Raw genomic sequence first — 22,894 nt, 5'->3', positions numbered from 1 at the left:
TTAGGCAATATTGGAGTACAGATGTTCTGTACAGCACCCCATTTTACCGTATGGCCATGACTCGGACTCGTTTTGAGGCAATCCATAAATTTATACATTACACCGATAATGCACAGTGCCCACCCAGAGATGATCCCACCTTTGACCGGCTATTCAAAGTCAGGCCGGTCATTGATCATTTCAGTGCCAAATTTGCAGAGCTATACATCCCTGAAAAATTTATTTGTATTGACGAGTCCCTTATACATTTTTAAAGGAAGGGTTAAATTCCGCCAGTACCTTCCCAGTAAGAGGGCAAGGTATGGCATAAAAATGTATAAGCTGTGTGAAAGCACCACAGGGTACACCCACAAGTTTAGGGTATATGAAGGGAAGGATTCAAGAATTGAACCGCCAGAATGCCCCCCCTCCCTCGTAGGTGTTAGTGGCAAAATTGTCTGGGATTTAATGCACCCCTTCCTGGATAAGGGTTATCACCTCTATGTGGATAACTTTTACACCAGCATCCCCCTGTTTAAGGCCCTTGGTTCAAGAGGTACAGCAGCTTGCGGTACTGTGCGCAAGAACCAAAGAGGCCTCCCCAAAACGCACATTGCCCAAGTAATGAGAAGGGGTGAAAGCAGGGGAATATGCACCGAAAATATGTTGTTGGTCAAATATAAGGACAAGAGGGATGTCCTTATACTGACAACAATTCATGGAGACAGTACCACCTCCATCCCTGTACGAGGTACCAGTACCCACACCTCAAAACCAAATTGTATCCTAGATTACAATAAGTACATGGGCGGAGTGGATCTTTCAGATCAGGTACTGAAGCCGTACAGTGCCCTGCGGAAAACAAATATCTGGTACAAGAAGCTGGCCGTGTATATCATCCAGATGGCACTGTATAACGCTTACGTGCTATTCCGTTCTACCGGCCAGAGGGGAACATTTATGCACTTTCAAGAGGAAGTCATAAAGGGCCTAATATTTGGGAACCAGCAGGCAGAGGGCCCCAGTACTTCTAGTACTGGCCCCCGTATTGTACCAGGGCAGCATTTTCCCAACGAAATCCCCTCCACTGCAAGAAAGGGCAGGACACAAAAAAGGTGCAAAGTTTGCTATAAAAAGGGAATAAGAAAGGAAACTATTTTCCACTGTGAAACTTGCCCCGACAAACCCGGCCTATGTATAAAGGAGTGTTTCAAAATATACCACACATCGATGGATTACTAGGTTCATCATTTCACCGTGCATCGGGGGTCTTGCTAATGCCACATAGCACCCACCATTCATTCCACCAGAATCTGAGCTGCAAAATCCAAAAATCACTCCTTCCCTTCTGAGTCCTGCCATGCACCCAACTGGTATTTTTTGGTCACATGTGAGGCATTGCCGTACTCTGGAGAAATGGGGGCACAGATTTTGGGGTGCTTTGTCTCCTTCATTCCTTGTGAAAATGAAAAATTTTGAGCCAGAAGTACATTTTTGTGTAAAAAAAATGTAATTTTTCATTTTCACAGCCCAGTTGTACCAAAATTGGTGAAACCCCTGGGGGTTTGAAATGTACACTATACCCCTAGATGAATTCCCTGAGGGGTGTAGTTTGCAAAATGGGGTCACTTGTGGGGGGGTTCCACTGTATTGGTGCTTTGGGAGTCTTGCTAATGCAACATGGCACCCACCATTCATTCCACCAAAATCTGTGCTGCCAAATCCAAAAATCACTCCTTCCCTTCTGAGTCCTGCTATGCGCCCCACTGGTATTTTTTGGTCACATGTGAGGCATTGCCGTACTCGGGAGAAATTGGGGCACAGATTTTGGGGTGCTTTGTCTCCTTCATTCCTTGTGAAAATGAAAAATTTTGAGCCAGAACTGCATGTTTGTGTAAAAAAATGTAATTTTCCATTTTCACATCCCAGTTGTACCAAAATTGGTGAAACCCCTGGGGGTTTGAAATGTACACTATACCCCTAGATGAATTCCCTGAGGGGTGTAGATTGCAAAATGGGGTGACTTGTGGGGAAGGTTCCTAACTTTTAGCACTTATGGTGCCTAGAAACCTACATGGTGCCTAAAAAAAAATCGGTACTTATGTAGTAACTGGGCTGCCGATTTTGAAATCGGGTCCATCGCATCGCACCCGACCATATCGCATGCGATGCGATGCGATGCGATGGACCCGATTTTTCCATAGGATTCAATGTTAAAATGGACTGAGTCCATTTTAACATGGAATTCAATGGGAAAAGGGGTCCTTTTCATACCCCTACTATCCAAGTGGGCATGGAGTTGGATATAAACCTGTAGCGAGCCACCGAGCCCGAAGCAGAATACCGTCCCCTCGCGGGGCTCGCTACGCTCGCCACGCTTCGGGCTCGGTGGCTCGCTACGCTCGCCACAGGTTTATATCCAACTCCATGCCCACTTGGATAGTAGGGGTATGAAAAGGACCCCTTTTTCCCATTGAATTCCATGTTAAAATGGACTCAGTCCATTTTAACATTGAATCCTATGGAAAAATCGGGTCATCGCATCGCATCGCATGGTCGTATGCGATGCGATGCGATATCGCATCGCATCGCATCTGATTGTATGCCTTAACTTAAGGCATACAATCAAAAAATCGGCAGCCCAGATACTACATAAGTACCAAAAAATCTCATAAAAAGGAGGCTCCAAAATCAAGTAGGTGCTCCTTCTATTATGAAGCCTGTGGTTTGGTCAACGTGCACACTAGGGCCACATATAGGATATTTTTGAAAACACATCAATTTTTAGTCACATTTCTCTAGTAAAATCTACTGTATTTGTTAGAAAAATGTATTAAAATTGAAACTCTGCAAAAAAAAAGAAATTTTGAAATTTCACCTACACTTTGTTTTAATTCCTGTGAAACACCTAAAGGGTTAACAAACTTCCAAAATGCTGTTTTGAATACTGTGAGGGGTGCAGTTTTTGAAATGGCATCATTTATGGGGGTGTCTCACATACAAGTCCCTCAAAGTCACATCAGAACTGAACTGGTCCCTAAAAAAATCAGTGTTTGAAATTTTCTTGAAAATTTGAGAATTTGCTAGTCATATTTGAAGCCTCCTAGTGTCCAAAAAAATGAAAAGGGGGTTGAAATAATGATGGCAACATAAAGTAGACATATGGTCTATGTTAGTTATTAACTATTTTGAGTGGTATGATTATTTGTCTCACAAGCAGAAAATTTAACATTTTGCATATTGCTAAATTTTCCATTTTTTCACGATATTTTGGTATTTTTCACAAAAAAACACAGACTGTATCGACCAAAATTTACCACTAACTTGAAGTACAATGTGTCACGAGAAAACAATCTCAAAATCACTGGGATAAGTAAAAGCAAAAAAAAGTTATCCCCACTTAAGTGAGACATGTCAGATTTGAAAAAAAGGGCTCTGTCATGAAGGCACAAACTGGCTCTGTCATGAAGGGGTTAATAGAGAGTGTACATAGGTCAATTTATTGGATGTAAACCATGATCTATATATGGGAGAGAAAGAAGATAGATTGTGCTATTTCTCTTAACAAGGAGCAATTCTGCTTTTCAGTATCCTGTTAAAAACGTCAAATACTGAGTGAGAGTTTCCACCTTTTGTACCTTCAGCACTGAGGGAGAGATAAATGGTTAGATATAAAGGGATGTGAGCTCTCTCTTATGTCAGGAATATACTGCTCTGAGTGTTCTGTTACAATTAATTGCAGTGCAGAGAAAACACCCGGCTGTTCTGACAAGGAGTGCTCACACCGAACCTGTGTGGTTAGAGGAGTTCAAAAAGTGTTGCGTACCTCTTGGAAGATAGGATGTCTGGGTTATTCATACTGGCACCATTCTGCTGTCTGGTATCTGCCCAGCGGGCATAGAATATCAGATGAGAGATAAGTGCCAGTTGTCACCGAGACAGAATATACACAAGTACCAGTTTTCTGCTGTTCTGACGCTGGTCGCAAATTTAATCTCTGATGTTTATCACACTTGCAGAGACTATGAATGCAGTGGGCGTCCGAATGAGAGAAACTGCTGATTTGAAAGTATTTAATTATCATAGAAGTCCCAACAGATTTCTTAAGCTCTCTCTAAAACTATTCTGTATCACTCCTCAGTACAACGAGTGTACTATGTGGTGAGTCTCACCGTTTAAACTGTTAAATACAGTGTATACCCATTATTTACTGATTAAGCAATTTTTATGACATATAGCACTCAGTGCTGGAATATATTATCCTGATTTTGGACCGATTATCATAGGAACGATGTGCTGTATGGTAGTATGAGCGCTGGAGCTGTTAATACTGCATTGTTCTATTTAGTTTTTTATGAAAACAGAGCAGCTTGTATATGACTGAAATTAATTGGTGCTTACACACACTGCGCTGTTCAAAGATAGATTATCACAAGGAAAGTGCGCTATATGAAAAGTGCGCTTGCAATACTACAACAGATCCAATTTTTTATCATATGGAAAATGCGTTTGCGGTGATAATACAGACCCAATCTCTCATCTGAGAGATTTCTTTACGCAGCATGCATAGACATTATGTCAGAAAGTCTGCCGTTCTTTGATATATAGCAGACAAATCGGGCACATATAACAAAGGATAATTAGTGCTTATACACACTGTGCTACTGCGCTATTCAAAAATCAATTATCACAGGGAAAATGCGCTATATGAAAAATGCGCTTGCAACAATACAGCAGATCCAATCATTTACCATATGGAAAGTGTGTTTGCAGTAATGATATAAACCCAAACTTTCATCTGAGAGATTTCTTAAACAGTCTGCATAAACTTATGTCAGAAGCCTGCCGTTCTTTGACAGGTAGCAGACAAATCGGGCACATAGAACAAGGGATAATTGGTGCCCATACACATTGTGCTATTCAAAAGATCTCAATAGGTAGCAGACAAATCGGGCACATATGACAAGGGATAATTGGTGCCCATACACACTGTGCTATTCAAAAGATCTCAATAGGTAGCAGACAAATCGGGCACAGATAGCAAGGGATAATTGATGTCTATACACACTATGCTATTCAGAAGATCAATCTTCACAGAAAAAATGCGCTATCTGGAAAGAGCGCTTGTAACATATCCAATCTTTTCACCTCATATACTTGAACAATATACACAGTCGGTGGCATTAGGTACTCACATGCTGCATAGGTCATCAGACCTTATTCACAGGGTAATACGCTGTGTGGCCGTTAATACCGCAAACAGTTTTGGTATGTCAGAAAACTGCCGTTCTCTTATAGACAGCAGAGAAACCAGGCAGTAGGAAAGTTTTCTAAGTCAGATATTGTTTTCTCCGACTGGGTTACTCTGCAGGCAGCGGGGAAATCCTTAATCTAAATTCAGGGTGCTGTGCCTCAAATGGCGTTTCAGTACTCACGGACCGGTTTGATAGTGCCGGTAACGTTACCGCGGTAGGGAGAAGGTGTCAGGAGTCAGCCGTCTCGTCCATCGTTCACATCTCTAGTGAGCCTGTGAGTGTCGGGACAGGAAGTGACGCGCGTTTCGCTCTGGGAGCTTGATCACACTAGGAATGGTGTGTCGCTTCCAAGCTATGGCGAGTATTTAACAGTTAGGTTAATTGAATAATTGTTCTTAATTGTCCAGTATAATATTTTTGATAATTCTGGCTATTTCTAATTGAATTGAATGCCTTTATGTACTGTTAGTTTATGATACGAGTATAGTGTTAATTTGCATGATGATGATGATTAACATTTATTTTTGTTAATTGTTGCTCATTTATAATTGTTTGTAAATTAGTTATTTCATTTGTGGAGAGTTTATAAAAGTGGGAGAGTCATCATTGTTATTAAAAGGTTTTTTTGTGTATTAAAAATTATTATTTTTATTTGATTTTGTGAAATTGATTAGTCTCTGAATTTTTGATCTTATTGTTACTTTGAGATCATTTTTATCAGGTGTTAATTAATTGGGTATATTAGTTTGATTTTAATTTGATATTGTTTTTAATTTGATATTGTTTGTAATGAATTATGGTATGATGTATTATTCGGTCTTCTTTATGAAGTATCAGCTACGATTGTAATGGGATTAGGGATATTTCAAATAAAAATAAGATAAAAATAATAATTAAATAAATCTAATAAAAATAATAATTTTTAATACACAAAAAAAAACTTTTAATAACAATGGGTTTAGCTAGATTGTGCCACCCTATATATAGCCAGGCTGTGTCATTTACTAGTTGAGCAGTCCAGGATGAAGGTGTTGTGGACACCGAAATGGTATCATTGACTGTTGTACTTACTATCCCCATTCAAGCAAGGGGAATGTTTTTGTTGGATACTTCTGGCTGATGTTACATTAAAGGAGCCGTATATTATTTAATTTGGTGTTGCTGGCCCACTTACTCTGTGACTCTGCTGCTTGTGTGTGTGTGTGTGTGTATGTATGTGTATATATATATATATATATATATATATATATATTTCGGCCATTGCATCACAGACCATATCGCATGCAATGCGATATAGGCCGATGTTGTACAATGGCATACAATTTAAAAATTGTATATGGCATACAATGCAATGCGATTTTATAAATTGTATAAGCACCCTAATGGGTGCTTACAATGGTTAATTGCACCCCCATGCCACCCCCAAGTATAAACGTTAACCCAAAGCGTGGCGAGCCCACGCGGATACCTTCACAGCTATACGCGTCCCCTCGCAGGCTTCACAGGTATCCGTGGGGCTCCCTGCGCTCGCCACGCTTCGGGTTCTCGTTTATACTTGGGGGGTGGCGTGGTGGTGCATTTAAGCATTGTAAGCACCCGTTAGGGTGCTTAAAAGCACCCATTAGTGTGCTCATACAATTTAACATCGAATATGAGTTAAAATCGCGTCGCATCACATGCCATTGGGTGTATGCGATTAAAAAATCGGGCAACTAATTATCGGAGCGCCGTGCTAGTACACAAGAGATATATACATATATATCTATATCTCATTTTATTTTTTTCATTTGTTCATAGATGGGTACCTATATAGGCTTAAGGATTATCGGGCACTAGGTCGACCTGCATTAAGGCCGATAACTTCATTAGGTCAAAAGGTCGACATTGGGTATTTATTAATATATATATATTTTTTTAATACTGTGCCTGAAGCATGGCGAACGTAGCGAGCCATGCAAGGGGATGTGGTGCTACATTTCAGTGTCAATGTCCACTGTCGAAATTTGGGACAAAACCATGTGAAAACTCCCATGTCGACCGAATGGTGTTGACCTAATGCTTGTCGACCATCATGCTGTCTACCCAACGATCTATACCCGGTATATTCATGCTTGTCTAGAGAGAGAGAGCGAATAATGCAGCAGTAATGGTCGCTGGCAACAGGGTAAATAATGCTCATCTATCTAGACTAACTGAATAATGCAGCAGTTATGAACAGTGTCAGCAGATACCTAGTCTGCTGCAGATTGTTACTATGTATCTAGGTTCTCTGTATGATGAGAGAAATGATACTGTTGCAGTTAAATGGTGCAAGTTATAGGAGCATTGAATCCTATGAAAACTGATGATTGCCACATACTATGGCCCATAATATTACATAGTTACATAGTAGGTGAGGCTGAATAAAGACTTGCGTCCATCGAGTTCAACCTAGTTATGCGTATATTATGTTTCTTATTTATACCCCTGGATGTTTTTAGCCAATAAGTGTTTGTCCAACCTTGTTTTGAACGTAATTATTGTGGGAGCCGACACCACCTCTCCGGTGAGAGAGTCCCAGAGTTTGACTTCTCTTACTGTAAAGAAATCTTGTTTCTTCTAATCTTTGCTCATGCCCCCGCATCCTTGCTTCCTTTCTAGTAGAAAACAGGGTGTTTTGACAGTTCCTTATATTGGCCCCTGATATATTTGTACATGTTGAGGATGTCTCCCCTTAGACGTCTCTTTTCTAATGTAAATAGTCCCAAATTGGATAATCTCTCCTCATAGGTTAAATTTCACTTTCATTCATTATAGGGTACTGAGGTCTTCTAACCTTGGGGAATAGAGGGTATCCGACAGGAGACAGGCACATAACATTTTCTTCAACCAGGGTGTGCTGGCTCCTCCCCTCTACTTCCCCCTACTAGCCAGTTTTAGAAAATGTGCCCTCGGGAGAGGATGCACACTCCTGGAGCTCCAGAGAGTTTTTCTTCAATTTCTTTTAGTTTGTTATTTTCGGGTTGCTGTTTGGGCTTAACAGCTTCCCTGCGACGAGGGAAGCCGGGGGAAGGGACTGCTGCAGGCCTTTCAAGGAACCGAGCTGATCCCTGCTGCAGGTCCACCGACCTGAGAGGGTGCTGTTACCGTGGGCATTGCGCTGCAGCGAGCACACCCCCAGCTGCCGCACACCCCTGGCCCAGCCTGAAAATGTCGGTGGTGAGTAATAACCGGGTCCCCTCAGTGGGGACGCCGGTTTTATGTGCGGCATAATGGTGATGGCGGCGCGATGGCCCTGCACAGGGATCGTGCGCAGCTGTTTTAACACTGCAGCCACGCCGACAGACTGGATGCCAGGCATTGCCACTGGACCACCAGGGCATATACCGCTATGTGGGTCAATCCTTATTAAAGGGTTACAAGGCGCCAGTAAAAATATTAGTATAGCCCGGGTGCCATTACAAGGGGTGGGGCTTAGCTCAGAGCGGGAACAGAGCGCGCCTGTACACTGCTTCCTGCTTCTTCTCATGCTGTGGACGCCATTACAGCAGAGCAGAGATCACTCCTCAGCGCAGCCTTGAAGGGAAAGAGATCAGTCAGCATAGACAGCAAGTATAGTGCTTGATAGTGCTTCTAGTGTGCTATAAGCCACTGATAGCAGTACACAGTATTGATAATATTGGTGTCTGTGCATAAAAGCCGGTCTATCTAATCGGTAGACCAGGTTACAGGGTGCTGGTGTCCCCCATATTCCTCTGGGTCCCCCACTGCTAGTTCAAGCAATTTTACACTGTCATTTATATATGTGAAACTGCACATGGTGTGTTTAGATACATATATACTACTGTACATTCACTGTGTGTGTTCAGCGTGACTGCAGTGTGTTAAGGGGGTATTATTTTCTCCAACATGGTTAGAAAAATAACTTGCATGATTTGCAGCAACAAGTTTGCTCCTAGCTCCACATCACAGGTTGCATGTGAGCAATGTATGTCACCACAGCTCAGTAGCATGTCTCCGCAGCGCAGTAGCTCGCAGGCTGACTCCCAGGAACCTTCATGGGCTACTGGTAAGAAAGCCATGTTAGAGACTGTGTCATCACAGCTGGTGACAAATAATTTGCAGACTAAGCAAGTCCAACAGGATTTAAAGGTCCTGTCAGCAAGGGTGGATATTCTTACACCCATGCCAGGGGTGTCCCGTAAAAGGGCACTTGATGCCGTGGCACCTGACTCCGATATGGGTGATGGTGACGCAGATGATATTGTAGATTCACAGGCGTCACAGTCTTGCATTCAAGGTACTGAAAACCTTGTCCTTGCTGTTAGAGAAGTACTAGATTGACCTCTAGCCACACCGGTTGAGGGTGACCCATTTTTTGTGTCACACAGAAGGCAAGACATAGTCTTTCCTGAACAGTCTGATTTAGAAGAGGTGTTGAAAGCTGCCTGGAGAAATCCAGAGAAACTCTTCACATTGTCCAAGCGTTTTAAATCTACCTTCCCTTTTGACCCCACGGGCAGGAAGGTGTGGGAGGAGCCCCCTATAGTGGATGCTTCGGTGTCCTGCCTTTCAAAAAAGGTGGTGCTCCCAGTCCCAGGTACCTCTACCTTAAAGGACGCGGTTGATAGGAAACTAGATGGCACAGTAAAGGCTATGTATACAGCCAGTGGTGCATCTCAACGCCCGGTGCTTGCTAGTTGCTGGATGGCTAAAGCCATCTTCACATGGGCAGGCCAGATACAAGAAGGCCTGTTGGGTGACATGTATGTACCTACGGAAGCTGAAAAGCTACGTCACATCCAGGACACAGCAAAGATGATGTGCGAAGCACAAAGAGTTAGGTGCAATTAATGCCCGCAACTCCGCCATGGCTGTGTCGGCCCGCAGGGCCCTGTGGTTGCGGCAGTGGGTCGCTGACGCGGACTCCAAACGCAGCGTGGAGAGTCTCCCCTTCACAGGGGATAGGCTCTTTGGGAGTGAACTGGATGATTTGATATCAAAAGCTACGGCTGTAAGTCCACATTCCTCCCGTCAGCCTCCACCCCGGTAAGATGCCCTCTCACAGGGGGTTCACAGCAGTCCTTTCGGACATCTAAATTCAGGTCCAAGGCCAGAGGAGGCTCCACCGCCAATAGAGGTGCAAGAGGTAAGCCTAGAAAGGCAGCGGCTGCTGCAAGAGACCGTAGCACAAGTGCAGCTACCCCTAAGCCCGCCACATGACGGGCCACTCACCTCGGGATATGAGGTTCTTCAGTCACGTGTGGGATGCATCCGCCCTCGACCCTTGGGTCAGAGCCATTATTTCACATGGTTACAGGCTGGAGTTCGAAAGACCCCCCCCCCCCCCCCCCCAGAGATATTTTCAGGTCGGGACTCCCTGCAGCAGCAGAGGATCGCAGTATCCTCAGACAAGCGGTACAAAAGCTGATCCTAGCGCAGGTCATTATACCAGTGCCAGCTGCAGAAAGGAACAAGGGTTACTTTTCAAACCTATTTGTGGTTCCAAAACCAGATGGGTCGGTTCGACCCATCTAAAGTCCCTGAACCCCTACTTGACGGTGTTCAAATTCCAAACGGAATCCCTGAGGGTAGTGATTGCAGGTCTGGAGGAGGGAGAATATCTAGCGTCCATCGATGTGAAGGACGCGTACCTCCACATACCGGTGTGGACCCCACACCAGGCCTTCCTGAGATTTGCAATCCTGGAGGAACAATTGCCAGTTCCAAGCCCTACCGTTTGGACTTTCAACGGCCCCACAAGTCTTCACCAAAGTGATGGCGGAGATGATGTCCTTATTAAGGGCTCAGGGGATAAACATCATCCCATACTTGGACGACTTGTTGCTGAAAGCGGAGTCAGTGTCCAAGCTGCTGGGGGCCATAGAGACAACAAGACATTTCCTGTCTCAGCACGGATGGATCCTGAATATACCAAAATCTTCACTGATTCCGTCCCAACGTCTCCAGTTCTTGGGGATGATTTTGGACACAGTGGAGAGAAGGGTGTTTCTCCCAGGGGAGAAGATTGCAGCGATACAACAGCTGTTGAGGGAGGTGCTAGCCCCAGAAAGAGTCTCGGTCTACCTCTGCATGAGACTGATTGGAACTATGGTGGCCTCATTCGAGGCACTGCAGTTCGAGAGATTCCACTCAAGAATTTTCCAGTGGGACCTATTGTGCAAGTGGTCGGGCTCACAATCCACATGCACAGGTTGATTCGCTTGTCTGTAAAGGCAAGAGAGTCCCTGCAGTGGTGGCTACATACGCCAAATCTCCTGGCAGGGAGACGATTCGGGATCCAGGACTGGATCTTGCTGACCACAGATGCCAGCCTTCACGGCTGGGGGGCAGTTGCACAGGGGATGCGATTCCAGGGCCGGTGGTCATACATGGAAACCCAGCTCCACATAAACATCTTGGAACTGAGAGCTGTACACTATGCTCTGCTGGATGCTCACTTCCTCCTGGAACATCAGGCGATACAAGTCCAGTCGGACAATGCAACGACTGTTGCTTACATAAACCGCCAAGGCTGCACGAAGAGCAGAGCGTGCATGAGAGCAGTCTTCAAGATTCTGACCTGGGCAGAGGACACATGCTGTGGCGATTATCTGCCATCTTCATACCCGGGGTGGACAACTGGGAAGCGGACTTCCTGAGTCGTCACAACCTCCACCCCGGGAATGGAATCTGCATCCTCAGGTGTTCGGAAGCATCGTAGATCTGTGGGTGCTCCCACAGATAGACTTAATGGCCTCAAGGACCAACCACAAGGTGAAAAGGTATTGCTCAAGGACAAGAGATCCTCAAGCAGAGGCAACAGATGCTCTGACCGCGGACTGGTCATACGACCTAGTATACCTGTTCCCGCCCCTCCCCCTCTTGGGGAGAGTGTTACAAAGGAGGAAATTTACTAAAGGAAATTTGTAAAAAATAGGTGTATTTGTATCCAGAAATACACTTATTTTTGACATTTACTATCCTGAAAATACGGCAATTTGTATTCATATTGATGTGCTATCAATACGAATACAAATTGCCGTATTTTCGGGATAGTAAATGTCAAAAATAAGTGTGTTTCTGGATACAAATACACCTATTTTTTACAAATTTCCTTTAGTAAATTTCCCCCAAAGGATCAGACATCAGAGGGTGCAGGCAATCCTGATAGCACCGGATTGGACCAGGAGAGCATGGTACCCAAGTCTGCAAAACATGCTGATAGAAGAACCGTGGCGACTGCCTCTAAGAAGAGATCTGCTAGTATAAGGCCCCTTCGTCTACCAGGACTTAGGGCGTCTTCGTTTAAGGGCCTGGAGGTTGAGCGGAACATCCTAGCTCTGAAGGGATTTCATTCCTCGGTCATAAACACCATGACCCGGGCCAGGAAGGCAGTGACGGCCTCGCACTACCATAAGATCTGGCGAAGATATGTGTCTTGGTGCGAGCACATGAGTTTTCCACCAGCAGATTTTAAATTGGACCATTTCTTGCAGGTGGGCCTTGATAAGGGACTCCGGCTGGGGTCTTTAAAAGTTAAAATATCGTCCCTTTCTGTCTTTTTTCAGAAAAGGTTAGCGGTCTATCCTGAAGTCCAGACCTTTTTGCAAGGAGTCTTGAGAATACAGCCTCCGTTTGTGGCGCTAACGGCACCTTGGGACCTAGATGTTGTCCTGGAGTACCTTCAGTCAGCCTGGTTTGAACCAGTGGACACCATTGACTTGACCTCACCTGGAAGACTGTGACGCTACTGGCTCTGGCCTCGGCCAGAAGAGTTTCTGAGCTTGGTGCTCTCTCTTGTAAGAGTCCATACTTGATTTTCCATCAAGACAGGGCGGAACTTCGGACAAGATAGCAGTTCCTGACTAAAGTGGTCTCGGCGTTCCATATGAACCAGCCGAGGTGGTTCCTTCTTGTTCAGGACATAAGGATATTCCTGAGTCACTTGATGTGGTTTGAATCCTGCAGATCTATGTTAGAAGAACATCAAGGATCCGTAAGACTGAGTGTCTTTTTGTGTTGTATGACGCGCAAAAGAAAGGATGCCCGGCATCGAAACAATCGATTGTTAGATGGATTCGTTCCACTATACAGCAAGCATATGTGGCAGCCCATTTGACTATTCCGGCCTCAGTAAGAGCTCACTCCACTAGAGCCGTAGGAGCATCCTGGGCGGCTGCTCGGGGTGTGTCAGCATTGCAGCTATGTAGAGCTGCCACCTGGTCTGGTCAACACACTTTCATCAAATTTTATAAATTTGACACTGTGGCCAGTGATGATACCCAGTTTGGGCAGGCGGTGTTGCAACAGGCTCCGCACGTTCCCGCCCTTTCTGGAAGCTTTGGGACCTCCCCAAGGTTATAAGACCTCAGTACCCCATAATGAATGAAAGTGAAAATAGGATTTTAATACCTACCGGTAAATTCTTTTCACTGAATTCATATAGGGTACTGAGCGCCCGCCTCAGTGCGGTGCTCTGTAGCACAGGTTGTAATCCTGTTATTGCCTTCTTGCTAATTGCAATTTCTGGCATTCTGTAAAGTTATAGGTCCGTTGACCTGTTTAGGAGCAGCTGAGTTTTGGTGACTAATTGCTCCACAAAAATCTTAATATCATTTATGTTCTAATAACACAATGATGGGGTTAACTACGTTTAGTTGAGAGAGTTGTTGTGGTGTGCTGGTGCAAATCTCACCACGTTATCTTAATGCTAATTCCTACCTCACATACGTTATCCTTCCTTCGGGCACAGTTTCTTAACTGGCTAGTAAGGGGAGGAGCCAGCACACCCTGGTTGAAGAAAATGTTATGTGCCTGTCTCCTGTCGGATACCCTCTATTTCCCAAGGTTATAAGACCTCAGTACCCCATAATGATTCAGTGAAAAGGATTTACCGGTAGGTATTAAAATCCTATTTTTCCATTCCCCTAAAGTTTTGTTGCCCTTCTTCTTTGGATTTTTTCTAATTCTGTGATGTCCTTATTATAGTGTGGGGCCCAGAATTGTACCCCATATTCGAGATGAGGTCTAGCCAGTGATTTATAGAGGGGCATAATTACTTTTGAGTCCCTAGTTTCCATGCCCCTTTTTTATGCATGCTAGAATTTTGTTGGCCTTTTTTTACTGCTACTTTACATTGGGCACTACATCCCAGGTTGCTATCTATTAGGACTCCTAGATCCTTTTCGAGTACTGACTTACCCATTTCTCCTTCATACTTCATGGCAGCCATCACATTGGGTTCATCCCTCTCTCTCTCCCAATTAAACAGGTCATTTTTTTCCCCTAGGATCCAACTCCTCCTCTTCCATATCCTATATAACTGAGAACCTCCCTCCTGACCATAGTCTTTTTTCCTGTCTCCTCTATCTGTAAACAGCAGGAGGAGTTAGAATAGATAGCATGCGGTGTGACCTGGCAGCGTGGGTTGGCGGTGCCTTAAACCCTATCATTGATCCTGGCCGGAGGCGTGGATCATGCCCTTACTTCTTAAAAGTATTATGGGGATTGGCGGTGCCTTACCCTGAGAAGAAGGTATACAGAATGGGTGGAACTTGTGCCCGAATGTTGGTATACAGGACTCACCCGGGAGGCATGGCCGTGTAGCGGTGCTGGCCGATGTGCAAGTGGTGTTTGTCCAGGGCAGCAGGGAGAGGCAGCGGCAGCATGTCCGGTGTGGTCACTGTTCCCGGCGCTTGTTTTTAGCTGCTGTATGCAGTAGCGCCGGAGGGAAGTGATGCGCATTTCCGGCGCGCCTGCACGCGATCTGCGTTCCACAGCAGGCCGTGTGCGTTCCAAGTACCGGAAGTGCCGGTGTATATATAGCGCCTGGCCGGTGTAATAGGCGCTGCTGTTGTTTATTCATGGTGGTCATTTGAGAAGCGCTGTATATCATGGAGGATGCCTCTCCCAAGCCTAATGTACCGCTGCCCAGCTAAGTCCTCTGTGAGGACTGGTTCTTTACTTTTTCAAGGTTAGAAGAAAGTTAGTCTGTTTATTCTCTCTTTTTAGTGTGCCTGTAATTGCCAAAAAGAAAACTTATAAGAAGAGAGTGGATAAAATTTGCCCGGCATATGACAAATCCTTTATTGGTGAAGATGTGTTGTGTAAAGATTGTCTTAAGAAGAAAAAGGATGTTTCTGTATATTCTCAAATCTCTGAGCTTAGAGAATGGATGGAAAATAATTTAATGTCTAAAAAGGTGTTTACTAGTAGTAAAAGGTCTAGGTCACAAACCAGCTTGGACAGAGATGATTGCGGGTCAGTGATTGCTGGTTCTGATAACGCCTCAGGTGGTTCCACTGCGGAGTCAGGGGAAGTCATCGAAGATGACCGTTTATTTAATCTGGAGTTAGTGGAAGTGGTATTAAAAACCTCTATAAAACTCTTAATTATAAGCAACCAGAAAAGACCGAGTTGGATACCTTTTATTTGAGGACAGATCAAAAAAAGGCAGGTGCTTTCCTGTCCATAAAGTTGTTAAGGATATATTAACAAAGGAGTGGAGTAATGTGGACAAACGAGTTGGGTGCTTTTAAGAGGATTGATAGGATGTTCCCTATTGAGGATGAGGACTTTTTAAAATGGTGTAGCATCCCTAAGATAGATGCGGCTGTTTCTGAAGTCACCATTCGTACAACCATACCATTGGAGGACGGTACGTCCTTAAAGGACCCCATGGAAAAGAGAATAGCGAGTGCGTTAAACCGGTTACACATATCAACATATGTGTCTATGAAGTCAGGAGAAGCCATAGCGTCCCTTTCTAGGGCATTAAGAATTTGGTGTGCCTCATTGCAAGACAGAACCTCACGTGACCAGATTAGCAACAGTCTGGCGCAAATCCAGTTAGCGGTGGATTACTTGGATGCGGAAAAAAGGAATAAATTCCTTTTAGGAGAATTGCGCTACAGGGTATGGAGCAGCTTGATATATGGAGACGGTAGAAAAATAATAGGTTTTTTTTCAAGCGCTGGAGGGATGAGGGTGGGCGGGTACCGTAGTAGGAGTACAAGGTATACTGATAGGAGCAGTAAGAAGAATAGGTAGAAATAAAGGTAAAGCCAGAAAAATTAAAATACAAAATAAAATAAAGATAAATAAAATATATCTAAATAAAATACAAACTAAAATAAATGTATCAGAATGAAAAATAATAAATAAAAAATAAAAAAATGAAAATAAAAATAAAATAATAATAAAAATAAATATAAAATAAATAAATTAAATTGTGTACTGCCGCAAGACGCAGGCTGAGTACAGTTCTGCCGGAGTTCCGGAGTTTGCAAGTGACGTCACCTGCCGGCTTCTGCCTTGCGCTTGTAGCGGCACTGGCGGGCGGCTTGCTCTAGGTCTCTGTCTCCGTCTGGGGGGCTTCCTGGTTCATCCAACGCGTTTCACACACCAGTGCTTTGTCAAGGATGTTTGTGGATTCATTTTTTCCCTTTATATAGGACAATCTTTATTGTTAAAAACGGAAGTTAAGAATAACCAGCGGGAACCTCATGGTCTTCTTGGGCTCCTGTTTTTGCTGGTATTTTGGTCTTTGAGTTTTTTTTATAAAAATAATAATAAATAAAAAAAATAAATATAAAAATAAATAAAATGACAAAACATATAAATATAATAAAGTAAAGAAAACAAAAATGTTGTAAATAAAGTAAATAGACACAAAAATAAATAAAAAAATATATAAATAAAAATAAATAAATCATAAAAACAAAAAAACACAAAAACGAACCACAAAAAGAATAGAAATAAGATAAGCTGTGAAATAGAAATGCAGAAGGGAGGTACCCAATTAAGGTGATGGGGGGGGGAGGTTGGGACAGGGATTCAAAGGAATGCTTTAAGCTCGATGTCGATGTTTAGACCTTTTGGTATCAGAGTCTCTAGTGTGTAGATCCACTTAGTCTCTATTTTTTTCAAATTGGACTCTGTGTCTCCTCCTCTCCAATGGGGTTCCACATGTTGGATGCCCATAAAGGTGAGGCCTTTGGGATCTTTATTGTGTTTCTCACAAAAATGTGCCGATACACTGTGAGTCTGTAATCCTCTTTTAATGTTATAGAGATGTCGAGCAATCCGTACTTTGATTTTTCTTTTTGTTTGCCCCACGTATTGATAACCGCATGGACATTCAAGAAGCTTGTTTCACAAGACAAATTTTCTTTTATTTGGAATGTTTTTTTTATTTTGTTTGGATGAGAATGTTTTTGTTGGTTTTGTTCCGGTTTTTTGGTTTCTACATCCTTTGCATTTTGTACAGTGAAAGAATCCATTATTTGTTTTCTTGGTTCTTGTAGAGGTAAAAAGCTTTTGGTCAGTTTTTGTCTTAGATTCGTGGCTTTCCGGTAAATTATTTTTGGTTTTGGCGGGAGTATTTGTTTCAGATCTTCGTCCAGTAGGAGTACATGCCAATGTTTATTTAGAATTTCTTCAATTTGTTCATGATTGCTGTTGAATTGAGTAATGAATGTGATTGGCATTTCTGTTTTTGGTTTTGTGGAGTAGTTGATAAGATCCTTTCTTTCTATTGTTGTGATTTTGTTGATTTGGTCTGTCAGGAAGGGTTCTTTGTATCCTTTTTCAAGGAATTTTTTCTTCAGGTCTTCACTTTGTTCTTTGAATACTGTGTCCTCTGTGCAATTTCTTTTAATTCTCCTGAATTGGCCTCCCGGTATGTTTTTCACCCACTGCCGATGGTGATTGCTATTAAAGGCTAGCATATTATTACCGTTACATTCTTTTATGTGTGTCCTTGTATGAATTTTGTTGTTTTTTGTGTATATTTCCAAGTCCAGGAATGTGACCATGTTTTTACTGAAATTGGTACTGAATTCCAGGTTTAATGAGTTATTGTTCATATGTGTAATGAAATCTTCTAGGCTTGTCTGTGGGCCGTCCCAGATAAAAAATATATCGTCTATATATCTTTTCCAACAGACGATATTTTTTAGATGATCATTGTTGGACCAGATCTTAATATCTTCCCACCAAGCTACGAACAGGTTTGCGTAGCTTGGCGCGAAGGGGGTCCCCATAGCGGTCCCTTGTTCTTGATTGTAGAATGTTCCATTGTACCAAAAATAGTTGTGTTTAAGAATAAAGTCAATATTGTCCATAATCAAATTGATCTGGGCATTTGAAATGGTGGTATTTTCGGTTAAATAATGACGGGTGGCTGTGCATCCTTCTTCATGTTTTATCACTGTGTACAGTGATTTAATGTCGCTTGTACACAGGGTGTTTTAATGTCGCTTGTACACAGGGTGTATGAGTCTTTCCATTCTATGGTATCGATGGTTTGCAGGATACTCATGGTGTCTTTTAGGAAACTTTTTTGTTTGTTTCACTAGGTCTTGCAGAAAGAAGTCAATATATTTCGATAGTTTTGAAGTGATGGACCCAATTCCAGATATTATGGGCCTTCCGGGAGGCTTTTGTTGGTCTTTATGGAGTTTAGGCAAGTGATAAAAAGTAGGTATTCTTGGAAATTGCTCAAATATGTATTCAAATTCTTTTCTTGTGATCATGCCGATCTCTAAACCTTCTTGTAATTGCTGTCGGAGTTGTTCTTGGTAATGGGATGTGGGATCTTCTTTTAATTTTTTGTATGTGTTTATATCATATAATAGTTTTTCGGACTCTTCTTCATATTTTTCCCTGTCCATGATGACAATTCCCCCCCCCCCTTATCTGCTGGTTTAATTGTTATGGTATGGTCTTTTTGGATGCTTTTGAGTGCTGATTGTTCTTTTTTTGTGAAGTTTTGTTTATGTTTTTTCTTTGTTTTTTGAATATTGGTGATGTCTTTTTCAACGAGTTTTTGAAATGTCTCTATATGAGGACCTTTATGTGGTTTGGAAAAAATGTTGATCGAGGTTTGAAGTCTGTGTGTTTAAAGTCATCGTTTTCTTCTTCATTCGTTGGTGTTTTTTTGTTTTTTTCAAAGAACTTTTTTATGCAGACTTTTCTCACGAATTTCTGTGTGTCTATATATAAATCGAAGTTGTTGATTTCTGATTGGGGGGCAAATTTTAGTCCTTTCCTTAATACATTCCATTCTTCTGGTGTTAGGGTCTTGTCTTCACCACAAGACTTACAGGCATACTCAGCATACCTCATGACCCACTTGGCCTGCCTCCCGAGTTCCCACCCAGAGGCCTCCTAGAGCTGGTTGCATAGAGAGACTCCTGATGTGATGACATCATCATTTTACGAGACCGAGCTCTGCATCAGCGACTTCCAGAACGAAGTTTAAACATGTTACCTCAAACCATATTTGATCCTTATTTTTTGTAAGGATATCAATATGCCTATCCCAAGCATGTTTACATTGTACTACTGTATTTGCCTCTACCACCTCTGATGGGAGGCTATTCCACTTATCTACTACCCTTTCTGTGAAGTAATACCTGTACTTCCTCACATTTCCCCTGAATCTTCCTTTCCCTAGTTTCAGTGCATGTCCTCGTGTTCTGCACCAGGTCTGAGCAGTATGAATCTATGCAAGTCAGCAGGTGGATGCTGAGACTTACAAAATTTAAGTTGAGGTATTTATCTAACGTATAATGTCCAACATCTGAGATTGAATATATCCACCCCAAGTATGTAGGAAATGCTGTATAAAAATTTTATTTATTAACCGTTATTTATATAGAGCACAAATGTAATATATTCACTACAACATGTACACGCTCACACATTAATTCTAGGGTTAGGTTAACTTTATTTGGAGCCAAATAACCTACCAGTATATTTTTGGATTGTGGGAGGAAATCCACGCAAGTACGGGGAGAATATACAAACTCCACACAGTAAGAGCCATGGTGGGAATGGAACTGTTCTGTAGTAATGCTAACCATTACACCATCCGTACTGCCCCTTACTTGTGTAGAGAGGTATCTATCCAAGCCTTTCTGAAAATGAAGAATAGCTTTTCTTTGACAATATTTATGGTGGGAGAATATTTGCTGATGCAAGAGGTGTCTGAAGTAATGCGAGCGGAGGAATAAATGATCCCCAAAAGCACCCAAGATAGTGAAAGGGGAAAACTATGAAGCAATAGCTCATACTCCCTCACCTGTGTCCAGTGGCAGATTCAGGGGGGGGGGGGGGGCACCTGGGCACGTGCCCCCCTGTCATTTATTTTGTAGCTGAGGACCAGGGCTTTCCAACGAGCCCAGCCCCTTGTCTCTAGCCCCCCGGGAACCAGAGATATCGCCTGGCAAACCTGTAACGTTTTTTTCCCATAGGATAATATGGGACCCGTCAGTTCCGACCCCCACCCGGTTCAGACGGCTGCCAGTTCCCGCCCTGGCATCACAGAAGCTTCTGGTTGATTTCATTCAATTCAATCGCTGGGTCTTCAATATGATACCAGGTAGGTATCAATAGGTTCCAGAGATATTGCGTGTAAACCGATTTTTTTTTTTTTTTTTTTTTTTTTTTTTTTTGAAATGTAATTTCATGGCTCTTCATGTTCTTTGAGGGCAGATTACTCTGGAACCAAATGTTGCAGTTTCACTGGACCAAAATCATTCAAAGTCCACTTAAAAGTTCTTCAATATAATACTTGACTCATGTAAATGGGTCAGTTGGTTCCGAAGATATAGCCGGTTAAATTAGATAACTGGTTAAAGGGGGGAGGGGTGGTTTTCTCTCCCCCTCACACCAGAAAATGCAGGGACTAGGCTGATGTAAAAGGGGCCAACCTGGGAATGCATTTTCTGGTGTGAAAGGGGTATTATTTCAAATAGCCGGGACCTACAGTGCTCTGAATACAGCCAGGCTCTGCCACTGTCAGTGGCTATCACTTCTGCCTGGCGGCGGCTGTCCCCCCATTCACCACGAGCATGTATTCCCCCTTGGCAATGAGCATGTGATCCCACATCGCAACGAGCATGGAACCTCTGGCAATGAGCATGGAACCCTTGGCAATGAGCATGTAGAGAAGCAGCACTTATGTAGCATAATTTTTAATAGGCATTATGGTGTTTGGCATAACACATAATTGACATAATGGCGTGTAACTTAACGTGTAATGGACATTATGGTGTAAATGTTTAATGCGAGCCTTTGGTGGACAATGTCCCTGTTTATGAAGTGTATTGTGAATTTTGGCTTAATCTGTGTGGCATTATGTGAATTTTGGCTCAATCCATGTGGCATTATGTGAATTTTGGCTCAATCCGTGTGGCATTATGTGAATTTTGGCTCAATCCATGTGGCATTATGTGAATTTTGGCTCAATCCGTGTGGCATTATGTGAATTTTGGCTCAATCCGTATGGCATTTTATGCATTTGGCTCATTCCGTGTGGCATTATTTGAATTTTGACACAATCCATTTGGCATTATGTGAATTTTGGCTCAATCCGTGTGTGTTATTATGTAAATTTTGGCTCAATCCATGTGGCATTATGTCAATTTTGGCTCATTCCAAGGGGCAAGTATAATGGGGTCTAGTATTTTGTTGCATAATGTGTAGAAGTTGTATATGGTGTTGACACGCCCCCTGTTGAGTGGCCACACACCCTTTTCTGGAGCGCGCCTTTGGCGCGCGCACAACTACATCCTTCACTTTAGTCGCCATGGTGGGCCTGCGTACTTTAAATGCCAGGGCCTATTTTTAATTCCATTCCCACCCTCTCCTCCCGCTCTCTTAGCATGTACACTAGCACCACTAACGCCGCCCCTCCCACACCCAAACCCTTTTTTATCATGGTGCCCCCCCTGTCATTTTATCCTGGATCCGCCCCTGCCTGTGTCCAAAACCTTTTGATCAATGAGTATACCCAGAGGCAGAGAAATAGTGTAGCTGGGAAAATATAGAACATTTGGATCATGATGGTGTCTCCGATATTCCGATCGCATTTGCCCATGACGGGAATATATATATGTGTGTGTGTGTGTGTGTGTGTGTGTGTGTGTATGTGTATGCGATAAGGTGATTGAAAGGTGTGTGTTCCTTCACACCTGGTGATGGGCAGGTCATACATGTAATCCCATTATAGTACACTATTAAGTTCTAGGGCCTCGTTCAAACCCTCTGGGTATAGACTATTAAGTTTAAAGGTCATTAAAGAGAAAAAAGGAAAGGGTGTCACTGTGTGGTGCACAGGAGGTGAATTTCACATAAAATGTAACCTTTTATTGACTTGATCCTGAGAAGCTTGTTTGCGAAGCATACGCAGACCATTGTACCCACAGTGTGTGCATCCCCCCCTGCTCCCCTCCCCCCATGAATGTATTTTGATTTCTGTTTAGCTTAAAACGGCAGCTCTACCCACAGACGCCAGTCGACACTGGGCCCGTGTTGACAGAGCAGCGGTGTGTGGCGCCTATCACAGTCTGATCTCTGGTACCTGAGCAGCAAGGTGTCGGAGGTGTTAAACGTGTACACCACAATCCCTGCTTAACACTGCATAGCGGTCGCGGCTGACTATCTCCCACTGAGCGGCAGGTAATCAGCATCGGAAACACAGTCCGTATGCTGCACCTGACTGACTCGGGGAAGTAGTCTGAGCCGGTACACATCCCTCTCCCACAAATTGGGGCTGTGGAACAGTACACACCGCCAGATATTGTACCAATCCATTGTGCCTGCTCACGTCACTGCAAACCCCTCATTAAATCTCCACTGATGATAAACCACAAATCATTATTGTTCATGAG

The 22,894-nt window shown here is 43.2% G+C and overlaps 1 protein-coding gene across 5 annotated transcripts in view; it reads left to right on the top strand.

Annotated features, from left to right (window-relative positions):
* The window catches only part of LOC146060207 (choline/ethanolaminephosphotransferase 1-like), a 552,072-nt gene that overhangs the window by 4,870 nt on the left and 524,308 nt on the right, over positions 1-22,894 (top strand). Inside the window, exon 2 of one of the 5 annotated variants that reach the window (XM_083173191.1) lies at positions 20,474-20,601. The exons of 3 other annotated variants lie outside the window; for them this stretch is intronic. The gene's annotated coding sequence lies outside the window, so the exon portion shown is untranslated. Of the gene's footprint in view, positions 1-3,998; positions 4,141-20,473; positions 20,602-22,894 lie in introns of all 5 variants that reach the window. One more of the 5 variants, XM_083173190.1, reaches the window with a different exon arrangement.

This window comes from Crinia signifera, chromosome 2 (genome assembly GCF_055691185.1).
Source record: "Crinia signifera chromosome 2, ASM5569118v1, whole genome shotgun sequence".
In the NCBI taxonomy this organism is placed as follows: domain Eukaryota; kingdom Metazoa; phylum Chordata; class Amphibia; order Anura; family Myobatrachidae; genus Crinia; species Crinia signifera.
The sequence above is the reverse complement of the archived record's forward strand: the minus strand, read 5'-3'. Positions and strand labels throughout refer to the sequence as shown.